The following is an 18,167-nucleotide window of genomic DNA, read 5'->3' on the forward strand; positions in this document are numbered from 1 at the left end:
TTCGTTTTAAAAGTGGCCTGCCTTCTTACTTACAGACACTTTACAGTTCATTTCCAAGAAGCTGACATTTACATGAAATTCTCAAAATCAGAATGTCGTACTGTACTTTGAGTTTCTGCTATTTTCCTGTATCTTTAAAATCTCAAAAAAAAAACCACTCATGAAATACTATATTACACATACTATTACCGTAATGTCTTCCATTAGCATTTTTCAACAAAATACTTCAACTAATTGAACAGTGGGTGGCTCAGTAGTTAGCACTGTCGCCTCACAGCAAGATGGTCGCTGGTTCGAGTCCCAGCTGGGCCAGTTGGAATATCTGTGTGGAGTTTGCTTGTTTGCCCCGTGTTGGCGTTGGCTTCCTCAGGGTGCTCCAGTTTCCCCTAAAGTCAAAAAGACATGCTGTATAGAGTAGGTTGGTTGCCCATAGCTTATGTGTGTGTATTTCCCAGCACTAGGTTGCAGCTGAAAGGAAATTCGTTGCATAAAACATATGCTGGATAAGTTGGCAGTTCATTCCTCTGTTGTGACCACTGATGAATAAAGGAAATAAGCAAAAGGAAAATAAATGAATGAATAAATAATTGAAGAGCAGCACTGAAGCACAACAGTCATCACACAATATGTGATCAAACCTCATGCTTTGTAAAGGCTCATGCAAGTATGAAACAGCCTCATTTTAAACTCTCTCTTTGAGAAACGGTCATGCCAACATTTTTGTTGAGTGTCAAATCATTCACACTGCTCATGCACAGGCAGCTCAGTCAAGCATGCAGGATTCTCTTTAAACCATCGGCTCTGACACTTTCACAGTTTAGTAATGCTACAAAAGATGAAGGCATTTTATATATTGATTGACACCACGAGTTTACCTTACAAGACCGAGTGCATAACCAGAGACAGATCACATGCACGCTGCATGATAATAACTAAACAGCAAGATGCACGGCAGGTGCTCACCTAAATCCGGTACAAGCATTACAAGTGGGATTTGGTTCACATTATATGGCGCTTTGTTACTAGTGTCAGCAATGAGAGAATATACGTGAATCGTTTTAATCATTCATATTCACATAACCTTTCATGCACTCAGACTGCCAGCATAGTCATCAGTGCCGGTGAAAAATGCGACCACATGGGGAAACGTGGCATAATCTTTAAAAAAATAATGAGCAGAATCAACAATGAACTATTTTCCAGCATCAGGCTGATTCTACAGATTAAACGTGGCATTTCTGTGACCGCCTCATCGTTCAGTCAGCTTATTATTTCAGCGTGACTTCGCTGCGAGACATGACCTGGGCATAAAGTACCAACAAAATAAAGCATTGTACATCAACTGAAACTCTATCCACCGTGACAGGTGATTATATTACAGGATTTGTTGTGAAACAGCAGGGTTTCTATAATGTGTTGGTTAGAGGATTATGCCCTATGATTTATGCAATTTTGCATAATGTATGGCTGTCTGATGAAAGGCGAAGTGAAAGAAGAGAAAAATACAAGAAAGGTTGTTTCGTCCATGAACGTTTCTCTTGGTGTTCGAAGAATTGTGCATCTTTTTTTCAAAGTGGCTCCAGTGGCCGTCTTGATTTTTTTTTTTGTAAGTCATAAGAAAATGTTGTTCTTCACATAATGGTGGGATCACATTAGAGAAATGTCAGGAAAAAAAAAAAACTGACGAAAGTGTTATGGTGCATATAGCACAACTTAAACAGATTCCACTTCCAAATCAAACAGCTTCCTGTAGGTTAGAATGGCAAATTTTGGGAACAATCTTTCACCCTCATGCAAAATCATGTAAGTTTTTTTAATGCTGCAATGTTGTAAGTCAAGCTTGAGTCAAATATGGACAAAACAAACTGTTGGGTTAAAAAGTGTAATTTAATGTTATTGACAAAATTAACCCAATGCTGAATTTGTCCATATTTGACCCACTTTTTCAGTTACAACAATACAGCATTTTTTAAGTGTTGATCCCTATTGAATTTGGAAACCTAGACTCATTGAAGATATGTGTCAAGGGCTTCATTTTTGAGAACCGAGAATTATGTAACCGGGTCTATGTTTGCTTGTGGTTTTTGTTTTCACAAACCCACTAATCACCATGTATATTTTTAACAATCTCAATTACAATACTGGGGCACCTTTTCTAATACATGCCATTTCGTGTAAATCCACCAGAGGCCACTCTGTATATTACTGCCAATCTCAACGTCTTTCTCATGCACATCTGTGTGAGAGAAGGCTTGTCATTGTGCACATTATATCACCATAATATCAACTGACCCAAACACCCTGTTCCCTGAACCCAATCAATGGTATTTTTAAAAGCAAACTAAGAGAATGCTTTTATCATGATTTCATAAATGGGTTTCATTTTACCTAGTTTCTAGAACCACCCTTCACTGGACTCGATCCCCAATCCACTATAATCAACTTTCCAAGTCTGAGACCATTTATGGTAAACCAACAAGCAAACCAATCACGCTGGAAAAGTCGTCTATACGGAGGTAAGCAGTCAGTGGTACCAACCCATAACATTCAATTAAACACAAAATGAAGCCATATGTTCCCACGAGCGCATATTTCCCACAAGCCTGTGTTGGAATCTGACCAGCAAAATAAAAATAAAAAAACTATGACAACCATCTTTTCAGCAATTTAAACAAAAAAGAGACTGAGTCTTAGCACACTTTGAGGCAGCTTTTTTATGGTCTTACTACCTAATAGGGCTGCACGATATTAGAAAAAACTGACATTGCAATATTTTCATTCACTGCGATATATATTGCCATATAAATGCAATTTTACCAGATGACTAGACAGCTTGTAAAGATTGAGGTAATTCTGTAGGGGAGTGTATCTGCATAAAATAATGTATATTTTTAAAATGACAAGTATAGTTACATAAATAAAACAGACAAAAGATCCAAATAAACAAAGATTTATGATTTACTGGAATGTCAAACAGTATTCAGAAGCAGAAATTTAATAATCACTGTATAATAATAAAAATAATAATAACAATATATTGTTTTAATTGAGTACAATTGTTTTATTTATTGTGTCCAAATGTTTAGGTTTGCTCAAAATAATTGCACGCCTTAAAAATAAATGCAAATAATAAACTTTCACTTGAAGGTTGAAATATGAAATTACTCCACTATGTTGTAAACTGTAATGTCTGTTCAACTATAATCCTGACTGCATTGCAGATCCCTGCAATGTGACTACTGTGGACTCGCACATAGCAATATCGATGCTGAAACAATATATTATGCAGTCCTACTATCTATCAGGGAATAGGGCAGCATTTGTACATAATGGACAAACAGTATTTGGACAGACCTTTGATGCAGCATATTGGTTTAATGATTTACAACAAAACGGACAGCTTTGGTGATAACTAACTGAATATTTAATTGATGAAATAGTAATTTACCACACCTTAAAGCACATTTAAACGCAAACTGACCACCAACAACAACTTACAAAGATTTTTCTTTTTCTTAAATGTCACTGAATTGATTGCACAGGATGGTGGAATACCATAGGCAGTGAAGAATCCATCTATGCAGCCTAAAAAATCAATCAGATAAAGGCATTTCAGTAAAGAGGATGTGACACCTTCATTGAAAGTAGATGTGCATTGTTGTTTCCTTCCTTCTACCTGTATGCGAAAGAAGCAACTTTAGCTTTCAGACACAACCAAAGCTTGTAAAACAAAGCAGAAACCACTTCCAGGTTGATTTTTCATTAGTGGCACAACTAATAAGCAATCAGCAATTCCATTGGCTACAGTTGAACTATCACCAGCCAAGTTTCCTGGTTCTCGCCCCATCTCTTTTGAAGCAGTTTGTATACAAATCTTCTGCTTACTCACTACTCTGTCCCTTCCATCATTATGCACCTAAATGCTTTATATTCACTAAAACAGCCTTGTTATGCTCAGCTGATTGGTCTCTAAACTATGTACACAATGCTGTGCTTTTTTTCACAGCCTCACACAGAAAGCTAATAAACTGTTCACAAACATGTTTCTTTGGTTATTGATTTCAACTGTCAACAGTGTTTCTTGGAATTTACTTATGCAACTAGGCATCCTGCCGTTTGCATTTAGTATGTAAAAATGTAATTTGTGTTGAGCAACATGAGGGCAAAACAAGCTGAAAGCAAAAGATGCAGCGTCACTGGACTGACCAAATATTGTGATTTCCGCCACAGCAATTCAAACAAACACTTCTTTCCACCTAGTAATTGTCCTGCTGATTAACAAAGACAAATAGTTATTTTGGAAGCTGCATTCTTGTGAAATCCTCTTGTCAAGAAGCACATTTGTATGGGCATGACGTTTCTACTCTGTCACTCTCCGTCTGTCTTCCTCCCTCGACCCTGTCTGAAGGTGTAGTGTTTACAAGGTATGGATTTCATGCTTCCCTGATCCTATTTGTGGTATACTGGCTGTGGAGATTAGTATCTTCACTCACAATTGTGTTTGAGCTGGTGTGTTGAGGATGACAACATTTATGGTGTGTGTAAAGGAGAGACTGTCTTAAAACAAATTTAACTTCTGCCTTCTCACAACCTTGCTCACATAAACGCATGCGCATCATTGATGTAAATCTACGGTGCTTACTGCTTTCACCATCCCAGCGTGCTTCCACTCTGCCTTTTAGATGGTGAAAAAGAAAGAACACTGCATTCTTTCTTAAGTAGAAGCTTTTTGTCAAGTAACTCACTGTGCCGATGGAAAAACCAAGTCATTTTCTGTCACTATGCCCGCCAAGTAAATGGTTCATAATATCAGATGGCACAAAAAAGGAAGAAAAGGAAATAAAAAAGAAACTTAAGAAATATTTTTGACCAGTTCTCAACTCAGCCTAATTGTGCCCACATATTGCTGAGTAAAAAGAAATGCCTTTCTAACCTACTGTGATCTTACTCTGAAAAACAGACACATATCTAGAGCAATTCAAGTTGAACATAATTTTAAACAGTCTACTTAAATGTACCCGTTTTAATCTTTTGAAGATGAAATTCAATGACTATTTACTGGTGTTCTAATGTCACCGCTTTACTAATATCCTCATTAAAATGTAAATAAATACGTGTAAAGAGCAAGGAAAATTCTGCTGGCCCATAAAGAAGTGGTCATGACTCCATAAAGAGAAGGCACGGCAAGTAAACAGAAAATGAAGAGCAAACTGACCTGCGGGCCGATTAGCTTGTGTGCTCTCTCTTACTCTGTCAGTGCACTGCATGTCAAGAGGCTGAACAGAAGCTGTGTTCATTAGAGAGAGACCCTGTCATAGCAAAGACAGACTGGAAACTTGAAAGACTTCATCAACGGCAAAACCTTTAGGGCTTAGCTTTTGCTTATCTGACACGAATGAAGACAAATTAACATCGGCATCAGCCTCTGTTGTATATCATTCTGTGTATTTACAGAAATATGTTTATAGTTTGATTCCCATACGTTCTCTTTGAATTGTATAAAAACTGCTATGAAAGCATAGCATCAAAAAATAATAAATATATAAAAAAGAAAATAGAATATAAAATAATTTCCATGATGATGAGTATTTTACTGTGATGGCATTAGAATTGAATTTAATTGCAAATTAAAGTAAATTAAATGTGGATGCTGCTTTCTGTCTACTCTGTAATTTTCTAGGTGCTGTTTAATGAAGATTTTTTTTCAACACACACACACACACACACACAAGCAATATTACACGTAGCAGTGCAATAGTGCTGTATACCGGAACTGTTTAGAGGCATGCGCTGGCACGAGGCCACAGGCCGAGTCCCTTAGTGTCTCACCAGTGACCATATACAGCCATATTGCACTGCTATGGGTGTAATAAAAATCCCTTTTGTAGGAGGAACTACTTTCTTCTGCCATTCATTCACATCTGCAGCTGACGTCAGAACAGCAGAAACCGTTGCTAAATATATATGAAGAGTTCAGATGCAAAAGCCACTAAACGCCACTTCCACAAAAAATGAGCTAATGACACTGAGCGAATGCTTTAGGCACGTAGTCCATGTTCAACCAATATTTTTGCTGAATTGGAGTTTGAGGAATTGGATGAGCCTGTCTGACTGTCATGGATGCTATGAGGATAAACAAGAGATGAAAAAGAGACAAAGACTGTGAGTATAGTGAGAATGAATGAATGAATGACAGCTGCTAAAAATGTATGAGAGACAGCCCCTTTTTGCCCAGTAGGCCTACCTTGTGTTTTATCTGTTAATGTAAGCTATTTTTAATAAGATAAATATAATATATAAAACATTATATTATTTATATTACTTCATAATACCTATATCTGATAAGCTTTTTATATTAAGCTTTTATTTCATTGGTCAATGCACAGATATTAATGTTTCACAATGTTTTTCCATTGCATTAAGTTTAATTTACAATGTTTACATTGCTCTACTTGCATTAAATTTAAATCTCAAATCTCAGAAATGACAATAGATTGTTAAGATTTAATTAATGTCAATTTTAATGTTATTGATAATTCATACATTCATTTACCTTCTGCTTTTTCTCTAGTTTATCAGGAGTTGCCAATGCGGAATGAACTGACACTTTCTTGTCAGATTTATGTATTTTTCATTTTAGGTGTCTTATGTTTGGTAAAATAATTTCTAATTGCATCTTTAGTGATTTTCAACTAATTACAAAGTCCTGTCTCAATAGGTGGATTTAGCTTGTTTTAACGCAAAAGAATATCTACCTTGTTAAAAAAAACAAAGAATTATCTAAAGGGATATTTTTGAAAAAAGCTACTTTATTTACTAGATAACAACCTTATCATTAGCTATAAAATGAACCTTCTGAACCTAATCAAAGAAGCCTGATCGAAAATGCTTATTTACAAGAAAAGAGGTCTGATGGATTTAGCAGGTTTTGCGTCTGAATTCCTCATATATGAAGAGTTCAGATATGTATAACACATGCAGGCATTTTTTCTTTCTTTCTTTTTACTGAACTGGTCTATACAGTAATGTAAACAGGAGACGCATTAGAAATACCAAAAAGCAATTCAGGTTCCAGGATTAAATAAGTAAGTCACTTACCAGTTTAATAATGATTTGATCGGCTGTAGATAGAAATTACGCTGTTTTCCTCCTCTAAGGGCTTATTATGTGGTCTCTGTCGCCATCTTGTGGATAGACAACATCAACCGTCTTTGCTCTGCTCAAACAGGCTAACGGCCGCCAACGCGCTGTCTCTGCAAAATGACAAATATTTAAAAACAGGTACTATCCTTATAAATAAATAGCATAGCTGCAATCTAAAGAACTACATTCTCAACTAAAAAAACTCAAAAATACATTATGTTGTCCAATAGCAGAAATATTTGTCAAACTGCAGGATGTCCTCTGCTTGTCGCTGCATGTGGGCAGAGTAATACACAAGGGTGTAGGGTTAAGTAACTGTACGAGTGCTGTTATTTGCAGAATATTGAATAACTATTTGCCAATCAGATTCAAGTACGGGACAGAGCTATTTTTCAAGATACTGTACAAGTCTCCAGCTTAAAATTGAATGAAATTATTAGTTTAAGTAGGTTAAATAAAGTCATTAGATAACAATTGTTTGTTCTGTAAACAATCAAAAAATAATTTCCTATGGGGCTAATAATGTTGACCTTAAAAATAAAAACTAAACTTATATAACTAAATTTACCTAAAATAAGACTTTTTTTCAATAAGAAAAATATTTCAGGAAATATTGAGAAGATTATATACAGTATGATTTCTTAACATTGATTACCCCAAAACAATACATAACGCTTCTCCCACAGACAAAAATACTTTACAGGGGAACGTGGTTTAACATTTAAAGGTGAGTGACACAGCAGATGTCAGTTCATTAAATAAATAAATTAGGGTATTGCTGAAATATATAATACGTGAAACTGTAGCAAAGATACACAAAACTACAACAGTACTGATGTAATGAGGTCACATAGGTATTATCAATGAGTAATCTACAATGGCTTTGAACATGGCTCTCATAACAATCAAGAAGCAGAACTATCCATTTAAACTACAAATAGCAAAGCTCGTGTAGGTCTAGATGTTTTACTTTGCATATAATATCTTATTCTTCCAAGTAATTCAAAGCTATTTTGAAAAGCAATATATCAATGATTTGCATTCTGTGTTTCATTACACTGAATAATATAAATGTGCTCTGCAGCAATGTGTATGCTAATCGCTTTGTGTCAGCCATTTCGTTATCAACAGCTTCAGCTGCGGAAGCAGTTTTACAGATTACTGATGGCTGATTGTGCTCTATGATCTAGATTTCACAATTTATTATGAAAATGAACAACATCAACAGTGCAGTTCATTTGTTGCTAAAGTGTTTTACTCAATAAGCTTTTTATTCTCAAGGATTTTTATTTTCGTCACAGCACTTCTCTTTGCATATTATTCCTCAATATAATTTTTCTTGTACAAGATTTCTTGAATTTTAGTCAACAAGATTTATGATGTAAATCTGTATATAAAAAAAGCAGAATTAAGTGTTTCTTTGATAGTAACTCCAAGTAAATTAACAGATTTAGCTGGAACCTGTCCAATTAGGCGTGTACAGTACATTGCAGAACTCCATATCTCACATATTTCCATATCTCGCCTATTTCACATATTGCTTTATTATTATATACACACTTTCACTTTCTTATTCATGCTGCACTAATTGCAGGTCTGTGCAAGGTCAAGTTTTTTTTTTATAATACAAACCTCTGCTTTTAATTGGTAATTAGTCTGGAAATTAATGTCAAAACAACATCAAACAACAAGGTTGGTCATGTCCAAATTCTGTTCTCTACTGTGTCCTGTGGTTTCTATTAAAACAACTAAAAAGCAAGGGTGGCTAAAGTGCTGAATTTTGCAGCAATGCTGACAACATGTTACGTTACACCGCTAGCTGTAACTGAGGTAAAATTGGTTTTATATTCAAACATTTGTTCAATGAACTTGTGATGCTCTGCCTACTTTGAATATTCAGTCTGAAATAACATATATGACTTCAAAACAACATCAGGACTATTTAACAAACTCTGAGCAATGTTGTACTTTGATTGTCATTGGCTGCTAAAATGATTTTAAAAGTTAGAGTTTGTAAAGACTTTTTCTGAAATTATATTAGCAAGGAGAAAGTCTGAAAGTGTTAATCTAAAACAAACTTTACCTCAATCCAGCTGTAGTGCCAGAGTGGGCAGACCTCTAAAATAGTATGCAGCCTGCAAGTTTGCAGACATAACTTTTTTGGCAAAACAACACCAAAGAATTTCATTCTGACTTTGATGGATGTTTAGCGAGGTTGAGAATAGCTAGCAGCGTGTTAATTTGTTAATCAACGTTAGCCGAAGCTTCTCGAAGCTTCCTTATAAAAAAAGAAGCTTTTAAAATATGTTCTTTGTAATAAAAAGCAATTATTCACGCTCCACGATATTTAGATAGAACAACAATGTAAACACTGAACCAGCACCTATTTCTAGAAAATTATTCATAAAGTTCTGAAAACTAAAAGAACGTACTCACCCACAGGACAATATTTGCGAACAAGCGAACGCGTTGAGTATAAACCAGGCTTAAGTGTGTTCTAAAGGCATCGTTTATTGTTTACATACGCGATATAATACAGCTACAAACAACCGAGTCAACTCCAAGGAAAGAACGGTTTGGTTTAACCATTCGTCGAAAAGAACCGATTCAAAGATTGGTTCATGAACCGGTCATGTGACGATGTTTACGATTTGAAATGTTGTAGGGGAGCACGTGTTTTTGCTGCACTATATTAGTTGTTAAAAATGATACCTGTAGCCTACTGGAGCTAGTTTAACGTAAACTGGTTAAAAATGGCTTCATTTCCTATACTGGCTCAACAATAACTATTATTTTTAGCTATATCTTGTAGCTATAGTGGAATATATAGGAAACGTTTTCATAAGCTAGCCATACTTTTATTTTTGTCGCTGGCCCTTACATTTTCAGCAGGGAAATCAGTTAAAAGGTGAGTAAATAATTTGTATGCTACTCTTGGTTGATTCCTCTGATTGAGGAATGCACTTAAATGATAGCAGGTTAAATAAAAAAGAAGCATATTTATTAAGTAGGTTAATTATGATTTGTTTGTTAGCTTAAAAGAAAAGGGGTCAATAATAAATCTAAATCTTAGTAAAGTGTTAGTCAAATAAACAGTGTAATATACTATAGTGTAGTTTATGCTATAGAGCAATGACTAGATTTCTGAAGTCAGAACTCATTTATTTTCCACATGTTGAAAAAAATATATATCTTATTAATAACTAATTTCAACACAGACCAATTATTATCTCATTACCAATTCTAAACCAATCATGTTTACTACCAGTATTTTGATTGAGATAAATGAATGTGTTTACCCCCTTTGTGGGCAATATATGCCCTTATTGTGCACTTTTCTGAGCTCTGAGCAGACCCAACAGTCAATTTACCGCAGGAAAGTGCGTGAGTTTTTGCTATTTAGAATTGCCAAGTAAGTTCCTTGAAACAATGTGAATGAAAAAAATATAATGTTGTTCTTACTTACTGTAAAGTCAGCAGTTTTGCATTTGGTCATCGGTTTCTCACTCTTTTCTTAACTTTTATTTCAGTATTTCATTCTGGTCAGTGGTTAACATCAACTGTTTAGGTACCAATTCTTTGTAAAAATTTGTATTCAGTGAGAAGAAAGAAACTCACTCAGGTTTGGAAGTGAAAGTTGAGTAGACAATGCCAGAATGTTTTTGTGAAATGTCCTTATATATATATAAAAAAAAGAATGTGTGCATACTATATTACATGCAGTTTTATTTTTTTACTGTTTCAAAAAGATGTAACCAAATAATCTAAAAAATAGCTTTGTTTCTAAATTAGTTTTTTATTAATTTGTGGAATTTGCACTGCTTTGTGAGATTCTAGTCTAGTGTAAATCCATAAAGTTCTCAGTCTACATTGTCTTTTTGTCTGATTGTCATATAGTTGTTGAAAACCAATGTTGATAATGTTGTGATTCTCCTCATAGCTAATTGGTTTGATTCTCATTCTGGCTAATAAAGCATTGATAACAGCATTATGAAAATTTCAATAGAAAACAAATGCTTTAATGCTGTTGAAAAAGTGCATGGGCACTAAAGTTCTGGTTTGAAAAAAGATCTGTACAGTATTTTCCTTCCCTCACTACCCAGCCTGTCAACATATTCATTTTTTTAGGAGGCTTTCCAAAACAACACAAGAGCATTTTTTTGCGATGTGGTGAAATTGCTTTGCTATTTCTGATTATTTTGGAGCAAATAGCTCATACAGTATATCTTGCTTGGATTTGTAGAAGCTTTGCTGAATGGATCTTTTGGGTCTGGGCCAGTTCTTGTCCCTTTAGTGCAGAATGGAGTTCTAGAGTGTTCCATGGAGAGGAGAGGTAATAGAGTCTAAGAGCAAAGAGGGTATCACTAAAGGGAGTTAAATGAGATCTCTTAAAACATCTTTGAGTATGCCAAAGAGTCTTCCTGTGCAAAATGAGAGCGCTGACTGGACAATCTCTCTCTCACACACACTTACATGAACACATGCAAGACTCTTTCCGTTACTTAAATAAATAAGTAAGCATCTCTTTTATATCATTCCTGTTACTGTGTGCTGCTCCTGTTTAAGAAGTGACTTCATTTTAGTGAAAAGAAGCAGCAGCCGAGTACTTTATACTTCAAGACCTTGCTTTTGTTTTGTGTAGTTTCATTGAGAGCAGGTGCATAACAGAAAAAGAGTGAGACATTCATGCCATCCGTAGCCTTTAACAAACCCTTTTTTTGTCGGCTTTATCAACAGACTAACTTAACCATTTTGTATTCATAGGCACTAATGCAACTCTCACTGACTCCCTTTTGCTCATACACACAGACACATTCACACTCAAAAGACTTGCTCACTGTCTATTTCTCATTACTATTCCTCGGTGACGCTCTTGAGCCACCACTGAATTACCAAGTCAATTTGCAGTGCTTAATAAAAGACTGTCCCTCTTTGAAGCCAGAAATAGGATGTGGAAAAATAAGTAAGAACAAGCTTAGCCTTGCCCTGTAGACCCCAGGGCATGCTTTTCCTGATATAATTGCTCAATTCACACTCAATAAAAGCAACAAACAATAATTAACAAGGATGACGTGATCTGAGAGCTTTCAACACAACAGATCAGCACATACACTACAGGCCTGAGATAGTTAACGAAGGCACACAGTTTTGACTTAGCATAAAGGTTAAGTGGTTCACACACACCATGTAAACTAAAAATATACTGAAAATGATGTGTATTTATGTTGTCAGTCATATAAACAATTTGTAGTTATATAGTGTGTTGTACAAACTATACTGTAGGTGTGAAACTAGTGTTCACAGCATCTCACGGCATAAATCAATGCATTTGCACATGTTGCTTGCAATTATCAAAGGATCCTGATTGGCTAAAAAATTATCATTTTGAAAGGGATTCCAATTATATTGTATGTAATCACTATAGAGCTGTGCTGTGGACACAGGTGTTCTTTTGAATTTACAATTAATTTATAACAGTATCTTTAGCTTTAATGTTTTGATCATAACTCTTGGTGTAAGCAGCCTTAAAAATGGCATTTTTACTTTTCAATGGTTTGCTTTTGATCACTGTCTATGCAAATGTGCCCTGGATGTTGTTTGCAGTGTCTCCAAAATGCAGTACCCAAATTAGAAATGTTTTATTTTATTTTATTTATTTATTGTGTTCACACCATCTCACAGCATAGTGAGTGTTCATACCATCTCACAGTAAATCAATGCATTTGAACCTGTTGCTTGCAATTATTAAAGGATCCTGATTGGCTGATGAAAAAAATATCATTTTGAAAGGGATTCCAATTATATTGTACGTAATCACTAAAGAGCTGTGCTGTGGACACAGGTGTTCTTTTGAATTTACATTTAATTTATAACAATATCTTTAGCTTTAATGTTATAATCATTATTCTTGCTGTAAGCAGCCTTAAAGATGGCATTTTTACTTTGCAATCGTCTACTTTTTTTCACTGTCTATGCAAATATGTCCTGGGGGTTGTTTGCAGTGTCTCCAAAAATGCAGTACCCAAATTAGAAATTATTTTTTTTTATTTTATTTTATTTTTATTTTTTTTTATTTATTTATTTATTTATTGTGCTTACTATTAGTCTTTATTTTACATTTTTGCACAAATCCAAATATTTTCTATTTTTGTATAGCCATAAAGGGACTAAAACTACAGGAATTCTAGAACATATGATACAGTACCATCTAAATAGTCTAATAATACTTTTTTTGGAATAAAATATCAACTGCATTGGTGGCAATAACAAGTGTATGAAATGGCATTAAAGAGGAAAGCTGCTAGCTGTACAGTTAGACTGAGAAAGCACACCTGACTATGCAGTTCTATAGATGAGACCTATGTTTTCAGTTATCATTTCAAAGCAAGTTCCAACATTTTGTAAAAGGCACTTCACTGATCTTTTCTTAGTTCTTAACAGACAACGTAAATGCATCCAGTAAATAAAATTTTGAATTTTGAACTTTCACTCAGAATGGAATATTTTATGAAATATAAACATCTCTGACAGCATGGCTGATAAATCAAGATGCATGAAGAACATTCAATAAAGTGACTATTTGGAAAATTGTATTGGATTTTAGTGCATTCACAGATGCTATTGACTTAATTCTGTCATCCTAAAGGATCTGCTGTTGTAGAAACTGACTGAAAGCAAATTCTTACTTAACAAATGTTTGTGTCCAAAGCAACTTTCATCCCCACTTGACGATGATGGAATTAGTGCCATGCCCAAAGTCACAATATGATACCTGGACTACTTATTGTGACATTATTTTGTTCTCCTACTTATTGGGACATTATTTGTCTCTCCTGACCCTCTGACTGAATTGGGATCTTGTATGACATATTGAGTGGTTCATTCCACTGTGGCGACCCCAGAGTAATAAAGAAACTAGCCGAAAAAAGAAAATGAATGAATGAATATGACATACTGCTTCATGCAAGCTTTCCTAGTGGAAAAAAGACCCTACCTTGTGAGTGAATTAATCTGTTTTCCACCAGCAATCTATTTTTCTTACCTGAGCAGCTGTGCAGCACTGAATTGTAATGCCTGTGTGTACATAAACCCTTACAGCTGGAATTAAATGGCCAATATGTTATACTAGGAGTATCCAGCTGGAGCGACTCACTTGCTCAACAAGTGCCAACTACCAGATAAAGGATCTTCTGGTATGATAAGGACAAGGATAAGACTTCTGTTGAAAAATGCAGAGTCATTTGACTGGATCTTTTGTAGATATATCATATTTTTAGATATTATACCTTTGTTCTTAGACAGTAGGAACATGTTAGTCTTATATCCTGTTTTTATTGTTGCAGGCCCGTAGGCAACCTAGTGAAAGGGGTGATTCTTTTTCTCAAAAGGTGGAACTTTTTTGCAGTTATTCCCATAATTTTGCATTTAATAAGGATGCTTAAAATAGCATTTTAGTTAGGGATGTCCCGATCAGGTTTTTCTGCCCTCGAAATCACTTGATTTTGAGAATACCAAAACCTATTCTTCTATAATACATAAAAAAGAATAAAGAAGAGCGAAGAAACAGATCCAGGATGTTCCTTAATTTTTATTTAGTTGACCTTATTTTAACATTCAACAACTTGTTAGCAGAGCACTTCTGTGAGGTAGCTTGAACAACAAAGTGATGTCATGTCGCACACGTTGTTGTTTTTGTGTAAGTCAAGAAAGAGGTATAACTCTGTGCCACCGCATAACTATTGATATGTTATAAAATAATGAGAATATATAAAGGTCTATATACATTTATTTTTGAGTCCTGATCAGGAGGTAACGTCCAATTCCGATCAAGTCTGACGCCGCATGATTCTTGCCGGATTTCCGATCATGTGATCGGATCTGAACATCTCTAATTTTAGTGGAATTTTATCTAGTAATTTGTTCTTGTGCTTGGAAAGTTGTCAGCTGATAATGTGCATGCTTTTTGATGTATTACAAATAGTTCAACTGTATATTAATACATAACATAATACAATTAAAATATTTATTTAAATTTTAATTATTATATTACAGTTTTATAAATAATGTCATAAGATATTTAAATTGCAAACATTTTAATAAAGAAACACAAAGTGTCAGTGTGTGAAATGCCCCAGTACAAATAGCTTAGGCTATCTATCCTAAGAAAAACTAATATGTCAGGTATTTGTTATATCTTGTTTAAAGCCTATTGTCATGTATTAGGTAAATGACAAATTAACTAGCATATTTTCTAAAAAGCCTGTCGAATAATAAAAAAATACAACAACAGCAACATAATAACAATATTAATAATATTAATAATAATAATGAGGTGTTTCGTGATTTTTTTGACAAAAATCATTGATAACAAAACTAGCCTAATTCTATTTTAGTATAAAATGGTCTGCTTTTGGCTTTACACTTTTTTTATTGGTCATTTTGTGCTTTAGAATTAAGTGCAAGGTTAATTAAACATTCTACTTAATCTAACAACATTCAAATGAAAGATGGCCTTCTGTAAAGATCATTTTTCAGGTATATTGCAAATTTTGTTAAATAGCTGGATGTTGGACTCATGAAAAATAATTGTTTTCATTTGCCCAAACTGATTTGCCGAAGTCAGAAACACAGACCAATGTGTCAGTTTTAGGTCGGTTTGATTGTAAATAGTGAAAGTACTTACTGTGAAGTTGGAGCGACCCGACAGAAAATGATTTTGCCTGGTCTTAAACCTGTTTTGATTAGTTGTTTTCTACAGTTTGTGATAGCTGTCAAAACACGACAAGGGCGCTCATGTTTAAGGCAAAACAATTCACAAATTCTGGCTGGTTAAAAAAAAAAAAACAGGACAATGATTTAAACACTGGTGATTTGTGCTATGGAAGAGCACAAGCAAGTGGATGTTGCACCACTTACAATATAAACTTGTTCAGCTATATATTCAACTGATGATATAAAATGGATTATGTTTACCTTGCATAGATTGTTAAAGTGGATGCAATGCAAATCTATTCATGTCCATTGTATTGTTCTATTTTGTTTTATGATCGCCTCATTCATTTTCATTTCACCTTCATTTGTCACCACTACTTGCTTTCACATCTACATATTTTCTCATCAATTTCTCCTTTGGTTTTCCCAGGTGGATGCTGCTATTCCTGGTTTGAACATCATCATATATATGTGGTTGCATAAAACAAGTGTGGCATCCGGGACACTCCACTGGTCAGTAATAACAATATCTTTGTCTTTTGTCTATATCTGCATGTTCTGTCTTTAGTAAATATGCTCTAGAGTTTCTTTTATGGACTTGTGTAATGTAATATAATGAAGGACGAGTGGGAAAATTAGAGCGTATGGAATATGGGGGTTACAATTAGCATTACGGTTACATCTCAAGGGACTACACATTCTTTCTGCACACACTTAAATGTCATCTAAGATGCTATTATACAATATTAAAACCATCTTGTAGTGTTCTTAAATTACTGACTATTATGTGCGCATGTAGCAACACAGTTGCATCTGTGCATCAGAGGATCTATTTGCACATGACCCACGTGTTAATATGATGTTAATTTGCTGGTCTTTCACAGATATGTTCAGTCTGTAGTCCTAAAACCAGGAGCAGAATTTGCCATTTTTAAAATTTTTTACGACTAAATTACTTTCTGTGGTTTACATTACTTTTTTTATACATTTATGTTTTGTTCTTCAATATAAAGCCAAAGTGGATGTCTAATTATCTACACATCACAGATCATAGAGAGCAGAGCTGCACAATATATTGTTTCAGTATAGATATCAATGTGTGCATCCGCAGTTGTCACATCACAAATATGCAATGTTGAGTCTGAATGATAGTTGACAAGGAGCTACTTCTAAATTTAAACATAATAGTGTGAAAGTTTATCATTTGGGGCAACGGAGTGGCACAGTAGGTAGTGCTGTCGCCTCACAGCAAGAAGGTCGCTGGTTTGATCCTCGGCTCAGTTGGCATTTCTGTGTGGAGTTTGCATGTTCTCCCTGCGTTCGCGTGGGTTTCCTCCGGGTGCTCCGGTTTCCCCCACAGTCCTAAGACATGCGGTACAGGTGAATTGGGTAGGCTAAATTGTCCGAAGTGTATGAGTGTGTATGAATAAGTGTGTAGTTGTTTCCCAGAGATGGGTTGCGGCTGGATGTGCATCCGCTGCGTAAAAAACGTGCTGGATGGGTTGGCGGTTCATTCCGCTGTGGCGACCCCAGATTAGAAAATGGAAATGAATGAATGAGTTTATCATTTGAATGTGTTTGTAAGGCCTGTGACTGAGCATTTGAAGAGTTTAGCACATTTGGACACAAAAAATTATGTTTGCAGGTGTAAGAAACATCTACATTTCACAGTGAAAATAGTAGTATTGCAGATAATTAAAAAAAAAGAAAAACTCTTAATTTTGGTTATTACTTATTAAGGTGAAAAACTAAATATTTTTATTTTATCTGTTTTTTTTTTTTTGTTTTTTTTAGATATTTGGACTAGAAATTAGACAAAGCAAAGTAAGAAAAGCATTTTTTTTTGCATTGTGATTATAAAATTTTCCTACATGCATATACTGTTCGATCCCCAGGAATCCATCAAATAGAGCTATTCACACCATTTTTAAAAACAAAATATCACAATGTCAGTTTTTCCCTAATATAGAGTTACAGTGCTATAAGCACAGTACTCAGCACAAATGAGTAACCCCCCAAATCTCTCATTTAACTGAATATTTTCTATAGAATGATTTACAATATAATACTTGTGCATATATATTAGTTTAGTCAGTACTGAAGCCAAATCTGGAACAAATCCAACAAAATAGCTTACAATAAAGGTTAAAAAAATTTGTAGCCCAAATTTATATGTTAGGGAAAAATGTTGTAGCTTGTATTTTTTTTCTTTTTTTCTTTTGCAATATTTTGAATTACTTTAATTGTATTATCTTTCAATTTCTAAATATGTTTTGTGACTAAAATGTTATTTTAATAAACACATCTGTTTA

The 18,167-nt window shown here is 34.6% G+C and overlaps 1 protein-coding gene across 9 annotated transcripts in view; it reads right to left on the reverse strand.

The window, feature by feature from the left end:
* fibcd1b (fibrinogen C domain containing 1b) overlaps positions 1-9,699 on the reverse strand; it is a 288,498-nt gene extending 278,799 nt beyond the window's left edge. For 6 of the 9 annotated variants that reach the window (XM_073950807.1, XM_073950806.1, XM_068221274.2 and 3 more), the window contains exons 1-2: positions 9,580-9,699; positions 7,099-7,253 (exon numbers count right to left, since the gene is read on the reverse strand). The gene's annotated coding sequence lies outside the window, so the exon portion shown is untranslated. The other 3 variants (XM_073950804.1, XM_073950803.1, XM_073950808.1) reach the window with 2 other exon arrangements.
* Between the last annotated feature and the right edge of the window lie 8,468 nt (positions 9,700-18,167).

The sequence above is a fragment of the Danio rerio genome, chromosome 5 (genome assembly GCF_049306965.1).
Source record: "Danio rerio strain Tuebingen ecotype United States chromosome 5, GRCz12tu, whole genome shotgun sequence".
Lineage (NCBI taxonomy): Eukaryota > Metazoa > Chordata > Actinopteri > Cypriniformes > Danionidae > Danio > Danio rerio.